This window comes from Panthera onca, chromosome A1 (assembly GCF_046562875.1).
Source record: "Panthera onca isolate mPanOnc1 chromosome A1, mPanOnc1 haplotype 2, whole genome shotgun sequence".
NCBI classification, from domain to species: domain Eukaryota; kingdom Metazoa; phylum Chordata; class Mammalia; order Carnivora; family Felidae; genus Panthera; species Panthera onca.
This window is the reverse complement of record NC_138339.1, coordinates 179,075,150-179,091,272: the sequence shown is the minus strand read 5'-3', so window position 1 is coordinate 179,091,272 and position 16,123 is coordinate 179,075,150. Positions and strand designations below refer to the sequence as shown.

Here is a 16,123-nt window from a genome sequence, read left to right as displayed (position 1 = left end):
TGCAGCCTGAAACCAAGCATCTGAGCATGGGAAACAATCACCCACTTTCCTGCAACAAGGGAGAGAGACAGAAAGAGAGAGATAGAAGAACCCTTGGCTCACTTGTGATCATGTTACGTTTGACATCACGTACTACTCATGTTGCAAGACATCACTCCTTTATCAAGTTAAAATGTATTAGAAATGTTTCCTGGTCTTGCAGAACACTCCCAGAACAAGCTACTCCACAATCCATCGTTTTACTGTATCTGCTAAAGAGCTGAACAAATCTGTGGATTCCTCACAGACCTCTCTCCCCTGAGCTCCCCGGCCTTGGTGAGGTGGTCTTTTCCCTCCAAGCCACCCAATCCTTCCTCTGGTATCTTCTGATTCCTTTCCAGGCTGATGTGCCTTGTTCGATACCGCTGCTAAGAAAACTATCAGGGGATAGGATTCTTTTACAGAATCACGAAGGACTCAGAAAAACCCATAATCTTAGCCACAGTGCATGTTCTTCTCTGCAGCTCCCTCTGCTTGTGGCTCCAAGGCTGCTCAATCCAGTCTCTCACCTTTTGTCATTCAGATAAGGCTCAGACACCCACATCTGTGTCTTCTAAGTGGCACAGTCAAACTGACCACTTATCTCTTAACACCATACCTGGGTTTGAGGTGAGAGAGCTTCTGTGCATTATAGTGAAGGTGAGAGATTTACCCAACATTTTGACAACAGTTTTTGGAGAAATTCTTATACTAGAATCTCTTATTAAATCCACTTTAATACCCTTCTACTTACTTGGGCAAGTTCTGTGTGCTTCCTTTCATTAGAGTACATGGTCAGTTAACACTTCCAGAGTTGGAATTACAGGGGTGTTTATTTTATTTTTTGCTACGGTTTTCCAGTTTGAAATATTCTCTACCCCGAGTGACTATGATAATCATATTAAAGAAAGGAAGGGAAGAAAGTATAGAGAGAGAGAAGAAGAAAGGGAAGTAAAATAAACATAATTAGATAAGACCTAACTATGGCACCAGCACTGACCACACAATTTACAAGGCACGGTGCACAATGCATATATAAGTCCTTGTTCAAAATTAAGAACTGAAAGATGGCAATAACAGAGATTTGAATTCTATGTGACTCAGTAAGTCACATATAGTTTTACCTGGAATAATAGAAAAAAATAAATTATCTTAATGTATCCAAAAATCAGAGAGGAAAATAATATATATACTTACTTTAACTACAAAATATATTCTGATTTTAATTTAATTTGAGTGATTTTAATATATATCCTAATACAATGATTGCAATATAATGAACAAATCTGAAATTAACAATTTTTTCTTTTATTGCCGTATGCCTCAGTAATTTACAAGTCTTCCATGAATCCTACACATAGTATAATTCACTTTTGAACATTCTCTGTTGGAGTTTTTGACTGTGGAAAGCATGCAGATACCAATAAAGGAAACAGGTAAATCTCTCAGGAAAACTTTGATTACTAAGTATATATAGTATTCTTAGTTCCTAATACCTTTTCTTGAAACACCACAAGCCCAATTTAGAAAAAAATTATATTTTGCTGTGAATATGACAGTGGCTTCCCACCTATGAATACATTGGTCTTCTCTCCTCTCAGAAATGTTCTCCCTCTCAGAAGTTTTCCCCCTTATGTGATTATTGCTTTTGTTCTACGTGTTCTACTCTTTTTCAAGAAAACTAGTTTTGGATTTATTGGTTCTTTATTATCTGCCATCTGTATTAATATCTCACATCTAATATTTTTTATTCTTTTGCCTTTTCCAAAGATTAATCAAATCTGCTGTCTCTTTTGCAGCATCCATGTTACAGAGCATAAATTTAGTTCTCTTGCAAACGTGCCACATCTTATCCATTTCCTTTATTTTTTATTTTAAACTTTATTCTCTGTTTCTATTATCCGATTTTGTTACCTGAAGATTGTTGTTAGGGCTATATATTCTTGTTTCATGGGGACCAATTGTTCTCTCATTCTATGGTTGAAGCTAAAGATCTGTGGAATTTTCTTACACACTGGTCAATAAATCTTTTTAGATGTATGTTATTTTTTGTTTGCCTTCGTGTGACTGTTCTTTCTTTATTTGCCTTTATTTTGTTTGAATTGAGTTGGATTCAACAAGCCTATGTCTCATGTTTGATTTGTCTCCTTAACTAACATCTTTGAATATTCAATATTAGTCCAATTTTAAAGTTGTCTAATGATTTGTCTGAATGGATTGCCCTGCCCTGACACTGTGTATGGTTTTGTATTTAACTATCTCTATTGAACCAGACAGAGGATTGATGTCTAAAACTTCCATTCACACTCTTACTTTACAGACTCATTTACCCAGTGTACTTCCTCACATAAAAAGATAATGGCTTCTCAGACTCTGGCTAGATTGTTATCAAACGATTTGAACTGATGGAGATCATGAACAAAAGTCTACAGTATGCTCTGCTGAAAAGTTTGTGCCTCTTTTTTTTTCCTCATTAGTACTTCTATTTTTTTTAATGGAGACTCCATCTTCCAAGGTAGAAAGCACAAGTAACATAACTGGCTTGATATTTCCTTTACTGTTTTCTTGGAATGTTTTGGGAGGGACTGGGGTCTAATTTTCTGATTTGGACTCAGTCTCTGAGAGATTGAGTAGAGAAGCTATGACAAGTCTTTCTCAGTTTATCCTGCTGTGTGCTTTTTGAGTTGTAATTTTATTATAGCACTAGAGCAAATAAATTTTACTTTCTTTATTTTGTATTGCTTTGATCTCTATTATTTCTGTTTAATACATGCAAAAGATACTAAAGTTTTCTCTCATTTTCTTATCTTAGTTTATGATCTAATTTAGTGTGTGTGTGTGTGTGTGTGTGTGTGTGTGTTTTCTGTCATCTTGGCATTTTTAGGAGATAGTGGGATTTGCTTAAAGTTCCTATATCAACTTCATTTTGACTGGCTGTTGTCTCCAGTTTATAATCCAAACAATTTTAATGCAGGTGGCATTCACTTGAATGAACATGTAAGGGTAGTTTCTAACATTACATTCCCCAGAAGAGTATATGCATTAGCCGTTGTGAATCATTTGAATCAATTTGATTGTTGCTAGTGGCTACTGTTCAAATTAAAATCTTTGGAGACTTTCAAGTATGAACATGACTTAATCACAGTAAACTTTTAGAAATATTATAGTGGCAAAAGTCTATAGATAGAGGAGTAGAAACAACACAGGTGGGAAGTTCTGTTAGGCCATATTGGATGAACCCAGATGATAAGGGCCTGGACCAAGAGCTTGGCTGTGAGTAATAGAAGGAGAAAATATGTTAAATATTAGTAGATTTTGTGATTCATTGAATGCAGAAAGTGGAAGATAAGTTGATAATAAAATAATTTTTAAAAATAGAATTCAAATGATTTGTAGGATTATATAACAGAAGCCCATATAATTCAGTATTTTATTATTGAAACTTTTGTCATTATGTCTCAGTATGAGCTGTTATAACAAAGTACAAAAGGCAGCTTATCAACAGCAGAAATCTATTTCTTACAGTTCTAGAGGCTGGAGGTCCAAATTACAGTGTCAGCATGGTCAGGTTCCAGGGAGAGCCCTCTTCATAGTTGCAGACTACAGACTTCTTGCTGTGTCATCACGTGATGGAGGCAAGATCTCTTATAAAGGCGCTGATCCCACTCATGACGGTTCTTTTCTCAAGACCTTATCTATCTTGATTACATCTGAAGGCCCCACCTACTAATACCATTGCATTGGAAGATGGGGTTTTAACATATGAATGTGGCAGGGGACACAAACATTTAGTCCATAATATATTACTTTTACAAGAACAAGTATTCAAGAGTATAATTCCAAAAACATCTTTGGAGAGCTATGAAATTATATCAAGAGAAAGAACAGTCTGTGGACATATAAAATGCCTGAGTAGAGTCATGGTTCCCCTTGGTAATGGCTATATAAACTAAAAGATCTAGAAGCCAGAAAACACACTGAATTTTGGTAACAGATTCTTCAATTATTCTTATAAAGCTACAGGTTATTTTGAAAGTTTGATAATTAATCATTGACTAATGAACTGGTCAGTGATTAAAAGAAATTTGGGGCTTTATATTATTTAGATAATAAAGTATTTTATTTCAAACTTTATTTTGTAATGTATTTTAGAATCAGTCCATGATATATTTTTTTGGAATGTTTTTCAACTTAAAATAACAATATTAGTTATTTAGCGATAATTTTTCTTTTGAAAAGTTCTTAATTGCTATTACTTAACGAATTCTTCGTTGATATTGTGAGATTTTTATCTATGGCCTAATACCATCATGTCTGAAATAAATCCCATGTTTGGTGATGGGAGATGCGATTTGTGTGTGTGTGTGTGTGTGTGTGTGTGTGTGTGTATGTGTGTTGTGTGTGTGATATGGTTATTTTTCTTTACTTTCAATTTTCTAGCGTAACAGTTTTTCAGAATATAGAGGTAGAGAAGTTGTATTTCCAATATGTTCATATCATAGTTACAGTCATGGCTGATTCAGTATTGTTGGGATTTAAGAAAGCTCAGTTAAAAACACGATCTTTTTCACACTCTCCGGTATGTTTGTCTGGGACATTTCTTCTCTGCTCCTCACTTTTGCATGGAGAGGAGCTTCCACTGCAGTATTATCCTGTACATTGTCATGTGTCTTCACTCACTTCCAGTGGGGAAGAGATAAATTATCTAGTGCATGAATTTGGTAAGGTAGACAGAGAATTAATGTTCAGACCCTTCTGATTCTCTTTGGGATCTTTGCTTTGCAAACAATTCTGCAATCCCAAGCTGACGTTGCAATTCCAATGTGGGTTAGTCAATGCCTAGACACATAATTTTAACGTGAATTTATCCATAGACCTAAGCCACATTTTCCAAATATTTTATTATCATAAAGTGTTATTTTCATTTCCAACTGTTCTTCCTATTTGCCATTTGATTTCAAACTGGGTAAGGAGAAAAAAGGAGGGAAGTATTAGCTATTAAACCCTTAAAACACCAGCACGTGGCATTTAATTTTAGAACCGGAAAACTGTTCTTTTTTTCTTGTAGTCCTTTCTACTATAAAAATATACAACTGTTCAGTATAGTCATATTAGAAAACAGTAAAAGGAGTAGCACTCCACTGAAAAAGGGAAATATCAAGGATTTAAATCATGGGTCACTGTAGTAATACTGCTTGACACATATTATTTATGTTCTCTGATTATTGTAACTCTGATGAGTTTATTTGTAAGCTGATGGGTTAGTCCTGATGACCCTAGTGTTTTTTGAAGTCTGAAGTCTTTTATAAATCTCAATAAAGTTCTTTCTTGAAACAAAAATGAAATAACACCCTCCCACACACACACTGCAAAAAAAAGTGAATAAATCAACAAATAATTATTTCAAATTTTAAAAGACCTATAGTTTAACAGATAATACCACCAAAGTTCTTGAAGTCCAAAATTATACTTTTAAAATGATAATTTTTTAAATGATGTCCAAATGATTTTTTTTAAATGTGCTATATGCATTTAACCCATCTGATATAAACTCATTTTCAGAACATGGTAGTATCTATCCGTGATTTGAACATTAGCAACGTGAGATTACATTTCTAACAACTAAAAGGAGTGTATTTGAGAGCCAAGTAAATGATCCTGAAAATAGCTTTACACCAATGGCTTCTAAATGAAATTTAGGACAGTAACCTTAATTTCACCAGCTGTTCTTACTGGAATAGAAAGTCTCTTGAAAAACACAAAGCTGCAAACAGGGATTTACAAACACATGTTGTAGGTGGTCAAGCAAGATCTTAAAACAACAAACTTTCTAAATTGAAGCCAGAATTTTTTTTTTAATCTGAGTACATATCACCACTTCTCCAAGTAAGAAGAAATTGTTTTATGCACACAAAGACTTATAAACTAATATTGGGGAACCATTAAATATGATTTATAGTTCAAAGTACCATGTTGTATATATTTTTCTATTGATACTCTTTATGAACCATCAATCGGATGCTGCAATAATCTTCAACAAGTAACAATTTTTTTAAAAATCTGCATTTAGATATTTTGCTACTTACTTGTATTTGTTCCAAACATATAAAAATGTAACTATGTTTGAACATTTAAATAAGGAAACTACCTAATATTTTTGATCTCTTTTTACATAGAATTCCTTAAGCAAGAAAGAGCCAAGATATATATTATAAGCTTAAAATATACAAAAAGCTATAAGTACAAGATTGACTTCTACTTTGTCACGTATTTAGCACCTCCAATTAATACATTCTCTTGTGCATTTTAGCCTCTCCTTTTATGCTGTATCATTTTCATTAACAAGCACACATTCAACTATTTTTAAAACAAACCAGAATGCCTTAAAAACCCACCTGTCCTCATTCTAGCTATTATCTCATTGTGTACTCCCCTTCTCACATGATAAGTTGGAGAGTTGTCTCCATAGGATGCACGCACTTCATCATTTGTCTTTCACTCTCTGAGTAACCCCTCATTGCATCCACTCAAGATAATCAAACAGAATAATTTCTTTCCAAAATAAATAGTGATTTATATGCTGCCAAATCCAGTGACCATATTTTCAATATTCATATCATTAACCTCTATTTGTCATTCATTGTAACAGAACTCACTCTCTTCTTTTGACTTCTAGACTTCGACAATGTCCACTCCCCATCCACAATTTCATTGATTTTAATTTGTGTCTTTGATTGGTTCTCCCCATACTGCCTATTGTCTCGATTTTGACTTTTGCCAAGGCAATTTTCTGGGCCCACTTCCTATCTCGACGATCTGCCTCTAATGTATTTTTCATGTTTTAAATTTTCCTTTCCCATGTTTTCAGTGGAGCCCATAAGCTGACATAACGAAATATTTTAAATCCAGATAAACTTCTCTCTGAACATCAGACCTATAAGGGAATCATAGGTATATAATACATATCCAATAATAAACACTTGATTCTCCTGCATACTTAATGTTCCTTCAAGTTCATTTCAGTAAGTGGTTCCACCATATACCACATTACTCAATATTATGTCATGGGAATATTTCTGGATATGTCTAATTTCACTCATAATAAAAACCAAATGCTTTAACACAGAATGTGATGTCCTGAATGTTGTGTCCACCACCTAACTCAGAGAATTTTGCCTCCACAAAAGTAGAGTAGACAAGCTATTCCTTAGTATGTTTGCTAAATACAACTACAACCCCTGGAAATTGTATATATAAAAAAAGAAATAAAAGACAACTTTATAAGATGGAAGGAAGTCACCAGGAAGCTTAGGCCCAAAGTATAACACAGTGGTGAACTCCTTGTTTTCTTTTTGCCTCATATATCTCAGGCTTGGATATGAAGGAGTCAGCCACCCAACGACACCAATGGATGCAGACAAAGAGAAAAAAAGGAAAGAAAATGGAAAAAAAAGCCTCAACAAGAACTGGCTCTCTCTAGTCAAAGGACCAGGGAAAAAGAAGCTTAACAAGACAGAAAACACTTAGGCAAGACATGCTCTCTTCCAGTCAAATGCCATAGAAAGATGTATGGTCCAACTCCTACCTATGACAGAAAATGCCAAGTGAGGAGCCTCAGAATCCCCTCTTCTGAAACTGTAACAAGGTACTCCAACACTCCTGTCATATTGGTGTCGAGAAGGCCCAGCAGGAGTCAGGACGGTTGGGTGCATGTGTCTCTTTGAATCAGTATTTTTGTGTCCTTTGGGTAAATACCTAGTAGTGCACTGCTGGAACATAGGGTAGTTCTGTTTTTAACTTTTGGAGGAATCTCCATACTGTTTTCCACAGTGGCTGCACCAGTTTGCATTCCCACCAACAGTGTAAGGGGGTTCCCCTTTTTCTGCATCCTCACCAACACTTGTTTCCTGTGTTGTTAATTTCACCCCAATGTTTATGGCAGCATTATCAACAATAGCCAAATTATGGAAAGAGCCCAAATGTCCATAGACCGATGAATTCATAAAGAAGTGGTATGTGTATGTATATATAGACATGTATATATAGACATGTATATATAGACATGAATATGACTCAGCCATTTGCAATGATGTGGATGGAACAAGAGTATAATGCTACTTGGAGTCAGTCAGTCAGCGAAAGACAAATACCATATGATTTCACTCATATGTGGAATTCCAAAAACAAAAGAGATGAACATGGGGGAAAAAGACAGGTAAACCATCAAACAGACTGTTAACTATAGAGAAAAAGATGACAGTTGATGGAGGGAGGTTGGTGTGAGAATGAGCTAAGTGGGTGATGGTTACTAAGGAGGGCACTTGTGATGAGCACTGGGTGCTGTATGTAAGTGATGAATCAGAACATTCTACTATTGAAACCACTATTACATTATATGTTAACTAACTGGAATTTAAATAAAAACTTAAAAAAAAGAAGGGGCGCTTGAGTGGCTCAGTTGGTTGAGTGTCCGACTTCAGTTCAGGTCATGATCTCACAGCTTTTGAGTCAAGCCCTGCATCAGGCTCTGTGCAGACAACTCAGAGCCTGAAGCCTGCTTCAGATTCTGTGTCTCCCTCTCTCTCTCTGACCCTCTCCCACTCATGCTCTGTCTCTCTCTCTCTCTCTCTCTCGCAAAAATAGAGAAATATTACAGAAATTAAAAAAAAAAACTTAAAGAAAAAAGGAGTCAGGATGATGATCTTCACTGACTATGAATGGCCCTACTCTTTCACAGTGTCATGGGAAAGCACAAAAGTAGCCTGGACTTATTACATCCCTTCGACAATAATGAGGTGCCTCTGTATGCCACTTGTCATACCGAGATCTCAAACCAAGTGAAAACGAGAATGAATGGATGCAAAACCTGAGATGACAGAGATATTAGAATTAAAGCAGTCATAGTGAAATGCTTCATTGAGAATTGTGCACACACATGAAAAAACAAAAATCAGAAAAAAATCAGAAAAGAAATGTAGGGTGTAAAGAAGTACCAACAACAAATTTCCAACTGAAAAATACAATTACCAAAATAATATTAATAATAAAAATTTTAAAACCTTCATAAATGGAATAAACAGGATATTGGAAGGACCAGAAGAAAGACTGGATGAATGAATAAATAAACCAAGAGAACTTATCCAATATGAACAATGGGGTGAGAAAAGAAGGAAAATAAATGAATAAAGCCTTAGAAACCTATGAGAATAGAATGAAAGACCTAATATTCATGTTATTGGAGTCCCAGGACAAAAGGTGAAACAGGACACATTTTAAAAGTACTCAAAGAAATCATGTATTCCAATTTGGAAATGCTAAAAACCTACAGATTCACAAAGCTAAACATCAAAACATATCTTAGTCAAATCTTGAAATCTAAAGGCAAACAGGAAGTAATCTGGAAAGCAAAAAGAGAAAAATGACACCTTACCTACAAGAAAAAAAAATTTTTGAATGACAGCAGATTTCTCATCAAAAATCAAGAAAGTCAAGAAGAATAGGATAAAAACTTTTTTTCAGAGCTGAAGAATACGTACTATTCACTCAGAATCTTATATTCAGTAAAAATGTAATCTAGAAATGAAGGGGAAATCAATATATCTATGGATGAAGGGTTTGTCACCAGTTTATCTATCCTGAAAGAATGACCTAAGGAAGAAGTTCTGTAAAAAGAAATAAAATGATCTTTTTTTTTAAAGAAAAGGTACATTGGAATGTAAAAATTGAAGAAAGAACATAGTAAGCAAAAATATGGGTAAATACAATATAATTCTCTTTTGTTGAGGTTCTAAATTATGTTGGATGTTGAAGTAAAATTGTAACGCTGTGTGATATAGTTCTGATATATGTAGAAGAAATATTAAAATAATTATATTCTAAACATAGGAAGATGAGCAAAAGGATGCAAAGTGAGATAATATTTCTATACTTTACTCACGCTGTTAAAATGATGACACCAACAGATAAGTTATGTGTATAATGTAATACCTAGAACAGCCACAAAAATCACTATAGATAAGTAAAAATGGAATCCCCAAATGTATGGGTAGCTTAAAAGAAGGCAGGGAAAGAAAAACAGAAAAAAATATATATGTAAAATGAACAAACAGAAAATAGAAAAATAAAATGGCAGACAAAAGCATTAACAAATCATTAAATGCAGATGGTCTACATAGAACAATTAAAAGACAGAAATTGACAAAAGGGATTAGAAATCATAACCCAACCATATGCTATCTACAAGAAACTCACTTCAAAGATAATGATATAGGCAGCTTGAAAGCAAACACATGAAAAAAGACATATCATAAAAATATTAATTAAAACAAAGTAGAAGTGGCTATATTATAACAGATACAGTTAAAAATATGTTGGATTGCCTTTTCTTTTCCAAATAAAGACAAAAATTCCAGGATGCAAGAAATAAAATTACTAAATTGAAAAGAAAGTCTCCCAGAGTTTATTTGGGCAACACTGTGCAACTTCCCACACACCAAGGAAAGAACTGTATCTCCAGAGCTTCAGGAAAGAGTCGGGGGAGGTTTGTTTAACTATAATGTTCCAAATTACCATTTTCATGTGAAGAACACTGGAAGTCATTTGTAGCTATCGAAAAATTTTAAAAGTATTACTATCCTTATATATTTACTAAATAATCTGTGCAACTTTGATCTTCAAACCCTATTTGATTATGTCCTATTAAAAAAATAAAATTTCTTACAGCTCTACAAAAATATATTTTCTTAAGGGACACCTGGGTGGCTCAGTAAGTTAAGTGTCCGACTTTGGCTCATGTCTTGATCTCATGGTTTGTGAATTCAAGCACCACATCAGACTCTGTGCTGACAGTGTGGACCTGCCTGGGATTCTTTCTCTCCCTCTCTCTGCCCCTCCCCAATTGTGTTCTCTGTCTCTCTCTCTCTCTCAAAATAAATAAACTTAAAAAACTCTTTACTTAAAATTACCCATGCATATATTTTGCATAGATGCATACATATACTGTACATATAGATTATGCACATTATAGATGCACATATATAGTCACTATAGATTATGCATGGTATAAATCAGCAGAAATACAGTGGACAATGTAGATAAACATATCTGGGTATTGAAGAATATTTATAATTCCACAGGTGTCAGTGATCTCCAGTAAGTTAGTTCTTATTTTCCCTAACCAAGAAAAAAACGAAAACACAAAATACAAACAAACAAACAAACAAACCCAAAACAATTGCATCTTTTATCCTAAGTAAATTCAGGCACATGGTGGAATTCTTTTCATTGTAACTTATGTTACATTCTTCAAATTCTGCCCTTTTCTATCTTCGTTTTATCACTTTGTTTGAAGGTATGTTTATATCTGAATCGACCTCCTATCAGTCTAGGCCTCACAAAATATGTTAGTGGACAAGTTTTCCTGTGTCCCTACCGAGACTTTCCATCTCCCCAGTTTGCAGGCAAATAATCAGATCCCACTAACCTTCTTTTTATTCAAATTTCAGTATAGTTAACATACAGTGTTATATTATTTTCAGATATACAATACAGTGACTCAACAATTCTATGTATTACTCAGAGCTCATCATGATAAGTGTGCTCTTTAATCCTCATCACTTATTTCACCCTTCCCCCCATCCCCTCTGGTAGTCATCGGTTTGTTCTCAATAGTTAAAAGTCTGTTTCTTGGTTTGTCTGTCTCTTTCTCTTTCCCCATGCCCCTGCCCTTTGCTCATTTGTTGTGCTTCCTAAATTCTACATCTGAGTGAAATCATATGGCATTTGTCCTTCTCTGACTGACTAACTCTGCTTAGCATTATGCTCTAAAAATATGGAACGCTTCACAAATTTGGGTGTCATCCTCACAAGGGATCCTGCTAATCTTGTGTATATCATTCCAATTTTAGTATATGTGCTACCAAAGTGAGCACTGTAATTGGTTTTTAAATAAGCATTATTTAAATTATGCATTATAATGTGCAGTCCAAGTAAACAACAATGAAAGATCATACACCTAGTCACACATCTTCATACATCTAGATTCATTCTTGTTCTATCAAGGTGTCCTTCTGGCTAACACATATCTAGAATCACTCTTGTTGCAACGATCTCCCTATGGCTATTTTTTTTTTTTTTTTTTGCAGTCAATTTACATTGAAGTAACTCCTCAGCACTTCCTTATATTAGAAATACAAATCCTCTCATGCTTTGAAAGTTCTTTCCTCCTACGTGATGTAGCAGCTGTTTGGAGAGATTCTTAGAGCATGTTGCATCTCGGAGGGGAAAGGAATAATCCTGGGCATGTTTTCTCAGTTTTCCTGGCAATGAACAAGTGGTTTTGGCCTCCAATGTTTTTTGTACGCTTCTATTTTCCTTGACATGATCTCCTCACCTGTCACAAGATCTCTGCCTCTGACATGCAGTATCTAGTGAGCATGAGGTGCCAAGGAAACTCAGATTGTTTTCAATTTTGGCTGTCAGCAACCACATTAAGGAAAGAAAACAGTGACAGCACAGCAAACAGTCTGGCATTTTATTTGTCCTTTTTTTCTTATGTTCCCATATGAAGTCATTAAATCTTTGTCAGGGGAAATGTCATCACTACTCACACAAGAAGGTCATGTCAAAAGGGTGGGAAAATATTAAATAATTATTTCTGAGAACAGGTGCATCACTCTCAACCATAGTGTTAAAATTTAACTGTGTGTTGCATATATTTAGGTATATCAATGGTTAATAATATTTTTTTCTCTGGAAAAAAGTCATTCATGAGAATGTTTTATTCCTTTATTTTCTGAATACTGGACATGTATCCTCTGAAGCTCCTCATTTAATACCACAGACTCAGAGGCTATGGCATAGGGAAGACGTCCACTCTTATAGTCCTATTTGGATTTTTATTCATTACAGGCTTCTCTAATGAGAATGGAAAACACTGAGTTGAATAGATTGATAAAAGGAGAAGTGGGCTTTTCTTTTTTATGTTTGTTTGCTTATTTATTTATTTATTTTGAGTGAAGGAAATAGTGTCAAAGCAGGGGAGGAGCAGAGAAAGAGGGAGGGAGAGAGAACCCCAAGCAGTATCCATGCTATCAGCACAGAGCCCAACACGGGACTTGGCTTGATCTCACAAACCGTGAGATCATGACCTGATCTGAAATTAGGAGTCTGCATTCAAAATCTATAAAGAACTCACCAAATTCCACACCCAAAAAACAAATAATCAAGTGAAGAAATGTGCAGAAGACATGAAGAGACACTTCTCTAAAGAAGACATCCAGATGGCCAACAGGCACATGAAAACATGCTCAACATCACTCCTCATCAGGGAAATACAAATCAAAACCGCATTGAGATATCACCTCACGCTAGTTGGAGAAGCTAAAATGAACAAATCAGGAGACTATAGATGCTGGAGAGAATGTGGAGAAACGGGAACCCTCTTGCATTGTTGGTGGAAATGCAAACTGGTGTGGCCGCTCTGGAAAACAGTGTGGAGGTTCCTCAAAAAATTAAAAATAGATCTACCCTATGACCCAGCAATAACACTGCTAGGAATTTACCCAAGGGATATAGGAGTACTGATGCATAGGGGCACTTGTACCCCAATGTTTATAGAAGCACTTTCAACAATAGCCAAATTATGGAAAGAGTCTAAATGTCCATCAGTTGACAAATGGATAAAGAAGTTGTGGTTTATATATACAATGGAATACTACTTGGCAATGAGAAAGAATGAAACATGGCCTTTTGTAGCAACATGGTTGGAACTGGAGAGTGTTATGCTAAGTGAAATAAGTCATACATAGAAAGACAGATACCATATGTTTTCGCCCTTATGTGGATCCTGAGAAACTTACCAGAAGACCATGGAGGAGGGGAAGGGGGAAAAAAAAGTTAGAAAGGGAGGGAGCCAAACCATAAGAGACTCTTAAAAAACTGAGAATAAACTGAGGGTTGATGGGGGGTGGGATGGAGGGGAGGGTGGGTGGTAGGTATTGAGGAGGGCACCTGTTGGGATGAGCACTGGGTGTTTTATGGAAACCAATTTGACAATAAATTTCATATTAAAAAAATGAAATTTGGAGTCTGATGCTTCACCGATTGAACCACCCAGGCATCCCAAGAAGTGGGCTTTTCTACTCCTAGATTGAGTACCCCGAGTGGTGCTTCTCTCCAGTGACTCCACCACCATGCACTACACCCATGTGTTGAATGAGACCTGTGAATGAGAAAAAGCAATTTTAAAGAATATTGTTCATTAGTAAATGTAATCCACATCATGAAAATGAGCTGTCTTTGAGATTTAATTTTATAACCTTCTTCTTGTCAAGGTTTAAATAACACTGAAATTCTCAACCTAATTTTAAGAAGGTGATTTCTTGTAGCAATTGTGTATTCATAGAATTCAGAAGCATATATTAATATATATGTGTATATATTTTAATATTTAATTATAATAAAGTGCTTATCCATTCTTCTATTTTTTAAGGGAGCTATCAATATCTTGCCCAGAAAAATATTAACCTACTATACTGAAGTGATTGATCCCACTACATTGTCTACAAAATTAGATATACCTCCTTCTACATTCATCATCAGAAACTGTGATCCCAACAGTCTTCCCCTTCTCTTCTTTCAATACTGTTCTACATTTCTAACATTTCTACAAAGGTGGACAATTTGTTATTCCTTAAATGTGTCCTGTATTTTCAATCTCATTTGAAACTTTTCTTAGGCTCTTTCCTCTGGCAACAGTATGTCTCCTGTCTCCTTTATTTTACCTCAGTTCTGAAGCTTACTTAAAATATGTTTTCAAAATATCTTTGGGATAGATCACTTCTGGAATTATGCCTTAGGAGAGCTCTGTGGACCCTGGCCCTAGTGAAATAACTGTAACAGGTGAAAATTGGAAAAATACATAAATAAATAAACAGGCAAAGGAATCATTTAAAGTCTCTGATAATTGGCCAAAGGGCATACAACAAATGAAGAAGCATATATTGAAGAAAATCTAATCTCATATAACTGAGACTATGGCATTTGAGCCATGCCCCCACCCCACTCCCACCAACAAGATGGAAACTACATTCTAAGTAGGTAACCAAGATCTTTTCCCACAGATTTCAGTCTAGGGCTGCAGTGTCTTCCAGGGGAGGCAGGAGATAGTATTTTTAATCTCCCAACTTTGTGTTTCGGAGATTCCCTCCATGCAGCCTTCACTCATAGGATAAAACCTGTACAGGAGACATAGAAATCCAAGAAAACAGAGACCCCAGTCACCCTCCTTTCAGCTTACTTGTAGAATGGAGTTTCCACACCTAGAGAAGCAAGCTTTGAACAGAGACTACTGCTCCTGACCAACTCATTGCTCACAGGGCAAGGGCATCACTCTGACAGGAGAGGACCCTTGTCCCAGCACCCAACTCTGGAGTAGGTACTCAGAGATTTTTTTCCCAGAGGAAAGACAGGTCACAACCACAGAGATATCTGAAGCTCTCCCCAAGTGCCCTGACTTTATAGGGCACAGTGTTTAGCGGGGGGTTATACTCGATGCTCTCAGAATCGTGGACAATTTGGTGGCAAGCAATTAAGAGGCTGGTAGCTCCATGTTAGCAAAGCAAAATGAGACCCACTACTTTAGTAGGGAGAACCAGGGAGAAAAACAGAAAAAATGTTCCTCCTGGATTCAGAACAATTCTGAAAGACTGCCCTCAAAAACTACCAGTTCTGCAAATACTGGTAATGAATAACTCACGTTAACATGACTTTGGGAAATAACTAAATATCTAACTAAATATCTCACTAAATATCTTCATCAATTTAGTAATAATTTTCTCTATTTCCCTAAAATTATAATTGCACAATTGCTGTTTCCTTAAAAATCTTTAGACCTTTAACTTAGAAGACAGTATAATACAGATTTTATGTCTCCTAAAATAAACCAACAGAAGAAAATGCTTTTGCAGGCACATTAGACATGATAAAAAACAATAAAAATTATCTAGGATATATGGGGAGAACATTAGAAGAAAAGAAAAGCTATAAATCTAAAATAAAAAATATTTGAAACACAGACATGAAATATGATAAAATAATGTAAGTT

The 16,123-nt window shown here is 35.4% G+C and overlaps 1 non-coding gene across 1 annotated transcript; it reads right to left on the bottom strand.

The window, feature by feature from the left end:
- Positions 1-11,842: 11,842 nt before the first annotated feature.
- LOC132682536 (U6 spliceosomal RNA) lies at positions 11,843-11,948 on the bottom strand. The gene has a single exon (XR_009611722.1). It is a non-coding gene; the product is annotated as a U6 spliceosomal RNA (small nuclear RNA).
- Positions 11,949-16,123: the final 4,175 nt, after the last annotated feature.